The following is a 5,919-nucleotide window of genomic DNA, read 5'->3' as shown; positions in this document are numbered from 1 at the left end:
CCTAAGTAATGGACCATCACATTTTGTCTGCTAAAGAGGGCCATGAGAATCAGAGTTTTGCCATATCAACCCATCCCAACCATACCAATGCGCCACAACTCTAATGGACCACTAGTCTTGCAAAAGCCTTTGGTTGAATGCATTGCATAAGATTATGTGGAAGCCAGGAAAATAGAAATTGATATCACACAGACATAAACTAAATATCGAGATGATGCCCACTAATGCCAAAGATTTTCTCAATGATATGAGCGATGCAGTGCAGATTTATACTTGTTTCAGTCATAAACCTTCCACTCTTAATGGAATGATAATGAAAAAGAATTAACTTATTTTGTTTCAAATAGCAGGACTTTCTTGTGATTAAACAAAGAACGAAACGAGCAACAAATAAATATATTTAAATTAAATTAAAAACCAACCAACGAAGAAAAAAAAATGAAAGAAGAAACGTTGGACTAATTTAAGATTTCCCTTCACTACAAATAAACAGGCCCTTTGCACAGTTTGCTTTTCGTAACTGTTACTTCAAATGAAAACTCAGCAAATCAGCTCTAAGAGAAATTTGTACCTCGAAAGTAAGCTGAGTTCCTAATTGCACAAGGAGAGAGCAGATTAGACAAGAGCAGAATGTTTTTCTCTGGGGACCCATCAAGGTGAAAGACTGTGGATTTGGGAGGGTGGATCTCAAAAGAGAGGGAGATGCAGAAACATTTGGAACAAACTAAGCTTGTGCGGGAACAGTGCCAGATGCTTCGTCAGCAGACTCTGAGTGCTCTGGTAGTCCAGAAATTTTTTAGAGGAAGAAGGGAAGCTCTTGCTGCAAGGTCAGTGATACATAAGAGTTTTGTCTTAGTTATGGCGAAAATAGTGGAAAGTTTGAAATAAATGCATTCAAACCCAGTTCACAATATTTCCACCAGTTGTTTTTCTTTAATGCAACTGACAATGGGGATATTCTTCATCGTGTAAGCCTGTAAATTGCCTGTAAATTGCTTCATCGATCTATCCAAGTTTCTAGCAATATCCTAATCGTATTTATAGATGGGGATTATAATAATTCTTCTGATCGAACCATTATAAAATATAGAGTAAAACATTTTGCCATTTTCTGTCTACATGCAATGCATCAAAACGTGGAGCAACTAAAGTCTGAGCTTTTAAGACCACCAAGGGAATTTGCTGATTCACCAAGTTGCAGTTGTTAGATACAGCTATCAATTTAACAGATTTTACACTTCCTTGGGATGGAAACACTTTGGACTATATTTTGCAGATATACATTTAGTCAATTCCAGAAGCTAATCTTCACCCTGCAGGGCATTTAAACCAGCATTGCTGGAGATGGGATGTTTTGGGGAGAGATTTTACTTACAAGACTCGCTTACAAAAGTGCTCAGAAGACCTACAATAGTCACAATAAGCATTTGAGTTTTCCAGCACAATTTTTCTCCATTCCTTTTCAATGGAAGCAATTCCTAAAACTTAAGCAGGCTATTGTAAGTCAAGGTCTCTGCCTTTGTTACATTCAACAGATAGCAACTGTTTTGCCAAGTCTCCTCAATTTTCTTCCTGCAGATACAACTTCACAACTTCCTAGTAATGCTCGTTTGCTCAGTAAGGTCTTGGAAATTGCTGGTTTTGCTTTATCTAGGCCAAATTGTACTTTGCAGACTTTTGGAGATACCCCATAATTTTAAGCCTTCAACTGCAAAACAATCTGATAATGATATGGGAGAGGATGAGGGTCAGATAATACTGCACAAGGATTTAGAGAAGCAAATCCTTAGTGCCGTTAATATAGATTTCCTGAAACAGTCTGAGATTTCTTTATGGAGACATGGCAGATTTTGGTGAAAGCACTAATTCCAATGAGGAGACATGGCAGATTTTGGTGAAAGAACTAATTCCAATGAGGAGCCATCTACAATAGAAGCAACAACTGTTACTGTAATTTGTAGATTTTTGCATCTTTCTATCACAATGTTTCCCCTTGAGAATGTAATGACTGGGCTGGCATATACAACTGAACTTGTTACTACTCTTTGGCATTACATGAAAAGGCGTCACTTGAGCCAAAAGTGAGCATTTATGGAGGATTTGGCAACATTCCTATAACCAGGAGATCCTCTTTCAAGTGGTTGGTTGCTGTCTTTTTCTGTTTTCTGTCCATTTTATAAGCGCATGTTGACAATAACTGATAATGAGGAGTTATATGAGCAACAGAAGCCACTTTCATTCCAAGATGTGAAGGAGCTAGTTAACATTTTGAAAGAGGCATTGTGGTTACTGCTATAGGTGGTCCCCTCTAGGTTTCCTAAACATCTTGAGAAGTCTGTTCAGTCTGTATCAAATCAAAAAGGATTTCAGTTACAGGGAGAGAGATTCAGCATGTTAACAGCTGTACTATTGGCACAGTTGCAGGATTGGAATTGTAGGAAACAATTTTACATCGCTAGATGACCTTCATGCTCGTGATGCAGTTGAGGGAAGATTCTCCTATACTAAGGCTGGAAATGAAAATCCAATTGTCAGTGACCTGCTGAAACAAACACCATTGTTAGTGCCATTTATAAAAAGGGTTCAGAATCCAGATTTATACTTCAGTGCTAGCCTCGGCCAGAGAAAACAGAAGCTCTCACACAGTCTTTTGAATGATACCAAATCAGGATAAGGCAAGACCGGGCTGTTGAGGATTCATTCAGGGAATTAAATGGATTGACATGAGAATAACCTAGAGGAATAATTCACGCAACATTTGTGAATGAATTTGGAGTTGAAGAGGCTGGAAATGATGGGTGTGGTATTTTCAAGGAAACTGCTGATCATCTGCTCTATCCAAATCCTGCCTATGCCAAAATATATTGTGAAATCAAGTTCAGGTTCCCCTGCTCCAACTCATGATCTACCTCAAAATCCAAAACCTAAGACAAACAGACCCATTGGAATTTGCTACATTGCAGGTAAATTTCGATGCAAAAACAGAGCATGACATGATCTAGAATTATAAAATTCTGCAAGACGTGTTTACTAAATTGAAGATAGACTATATCCAGACGCATGTTATGCAGAAATGATCCAATACGAAATTCCAATGTTGACATAACATTTCACATGGCATCAAGTAGTAGTGGTGTGGTTTAAACAATGACTTGGTGATTTCAAGTAATGTTCGATGGCGTTGTCATAGCGATGACATGGCTTCACATGTAGCAGTCAATGGTGAACAATAGGAAGTGACAAGTACTCATTCCAGGTGGATTTCAAAGGGTTTAAGTCCTTGATTTAAGCCTCGGATCATAGAAAAAACAATTAAGGCACAATTCTAGGTATCTGGTATTCGACAGTTGTAAAATAAACGACTATTAATAAATCCAAAATAACCACATTTAACAGTTAACAAGAAACTGATACTGGATTATTTGATGACCCTTTGGAATTTGCTACATTGCAGGTAAATTTCGATGCAAAAACAGAGCATGACATGATCTAGAAATATAAAATTCTGCAAGACGTGTTTACTAAATTGAAGATAGACTATTTCCAGACGCATGTTATGCAGACTTGTTTTGTATTATACATTAGAAGCACAACAGATCTGATAAAACCTATTCCAGCTAAGAAAAATGTTTGTGATCAAGTTGAAAGTTGAAACAGAATAGACCAAATATATGTTTGAGGTGTGACATTCATTTAAGGGAAATGACATTTTGTTGAACGACAGTCATTAATAAAAAATAGCAAGGAAACCAGAGAGGAGTTAAGAATAGGCAGAGGAACGAACCGAAAAATGTGAAGGCCGGCCGGATAAACAACACTGGTAATCTACGCAGACAACAATTTTGACATCAGATCCCTCCAAGGAGCGCACAGGGTTTCTATGGACATGGATAGGCCGAAGGAGCTTGCGATTCGTGAGGCAGGTGAGAATAAGAATAACCTAGAGGAATAATTCACGCAACATTTGTGAATGAATTTGGAGTTGAAGAGGCTGGAAATGATGGGTGTGGTATTTTCAAGGAAACTGCTGATCATCTGCTCTATCCAAATCCTGCCTATGCTACATTGCAGGTAAATTTCGATGCAAAAACAGAGCATGACATGATCTAGAAATATAAAATTCTGCAAGACGTGTTTACTAAATTGAAGATAGACTATTTCCAGACACATGTTATGCAGACTTGTTTTGTATTATACATTAGAAGCACAACAGATCTGATAAAACCTATTCCAGCTAAGAAAAATGTTTGTGATCAAGTTGAAAGTTGAAACAGAATAGACCAAATATATGTTTGAGGTGTGACATTCATTTTAGGGAAATGACAATTTGTTGAACGACAGTCATTAATAAAAAATAGCAAGGAAACCAGAGAGGAGTTAAGAATAGGCAGAGGAACGAACCGAAAAATGTGAAGGCCGGCCGGATAAACAACACTGGTAATCTACGCAGACAACAATTTTGACATCAGATCCCTCCAAGGAGCGCACAGGGTTGCTATGGACATGGATAGGCCGAAGGAGCTTGCGATTCGTGAGGCAGGTGAGAATAAGAAAAAACAAAGCATCAGATTTTCCACATAGCCTTCAAATAGGTACAAAGAGTAGGGAAGAAGGACATGAAGAGTCTCATTGAAGAGTCTCATTGCCAGCAGAAGAGTCTCATTTGCCAGCAGGCAGTCTCTGCAAAGAGTCTCATGGCCAGCAGAAGAGTCTCATCGCCGGCAGGCCAAAAAAAACCATTTTTTCTATGAAAAACAGAAAAAACGAACGACAGAAAACACTCCAATCATCTAACACACAGAATCAATGGTTCAGGATCGCACACGTCACATTTTAGGGATGTCTTTCTCAGAGGGAACGCCTTACGGCGTAATTATTATTATTCTCTTTTTGCAAAATATAGTAATAAGTTTGTTTATTGATTTATATTAGTTTTTGACTTTATATTGTTTTGTTATTTGATATGATATTATTATACTTATATATTTAGTTTTTCGTTTATCTGTTATTAGTTTTCTTTTGACTAAAACCAACCTAGATCCGTCTAATTTTGGATCTAACATAAGTAGAGAGGGATCAAATTTCTTTAGGTGAAAACTTATTTTAGAGTGCAAAATATAATGTGTAATTTATTTATTTATTTTTTTTTATTTTTTTTTGCGTAAAGGCTACTTCTATTAAAAAAGAGAAAAATATATGTACAAAGAGGTCAAGACCTCAGAGGGGGTTGAAGCCATCCCTCAACCAGATATCCTGATACACATAAACCCCTTTGACAACCATCCCGGGATTGAGAAAACTTAAGACATATTTTTCAAATCCCTTACAGACAAAAGTGTGAACCAGAGCTGTGATTATCACTGCAGTACTATCGACGACTATGGCTTTACTGATAATCATTCTGCCTTGATAGCCATATACAAAATTTGACAAAAACAATAGCTTTCTGAGCCATGACCTGATACAATTCATAGGACTATAATGGCGAGTATCATTACCAAACCAGGAGCTGAAACAAAACAGAATTACCATTATCCAGAGAAGCATAACAGAAAGATGAAAAGACCAGAAGAGAGACTGCCAGCAGTGGGCATTGTACCAAATTCATCAAACATGTTTCTGAGAGTCTAGAGCATCCCTTTCCACTTGGCTAGGAGAGCCCATCCACGTGACGACCGCGTTGTCTTCATCTCCCATGTCGCCGCCACCTGGAGGAGTTTCCAAATTCAGAATGCCACCGGGAGGATGCTCCGGCTCAACTGCAGGCAAATTGCGCTGTGTAGAGTCCACTGGACGCTGAGGAGCTTCAGGCGCATTCCCCTCTTCCTGCATATTGTCACCATTGAACATGACGCCAGCCACATCTCCCTGAAGAACGCTATCGTCCTGAGACTGAGACGTAGTGGTATGAACAGAGCT

At 38.3% G+C, this 5,919-nt stretch overlaps 1 pseudogene; it reads left to right on the top strand.

The window, feature by feature from the left end:
• The first annotated feature begins 224 nt into the window (after window positions 1-224).
• LOC149184113 (E3 ubiquitin-protein ligase UPL6-like) lies at window positions 225-3,035 on the top strand (annotated as a pseudogene).
• The last annotated feature ends 2,884 nt before the right edge of the window (window positions 3,036-5,919 follow it).

The sequence above is a fragment of the Pinus tabuliformis genome, chromosome 3_2 (assembly GCF_031772625.1).
Source record: "Pinus tabuliformis cultivar Carrire ecotype Pingquan chromosome 3_2, CPIR1, whole genome shotgun sequence".
Classification (NCBI taxonomy): domain Eukaryota; kingdom Viridiplantae; phylum Streptophyta; class Pinopsida; order Pinales; family Pinaceae; genus Pinus; species Pinus tabuliformis.
The sequence above is the reverse complement of the archived record's forward strand: the minus strand, read 5'-3'. Positions and strand labels throughout refer to the sequence as shown.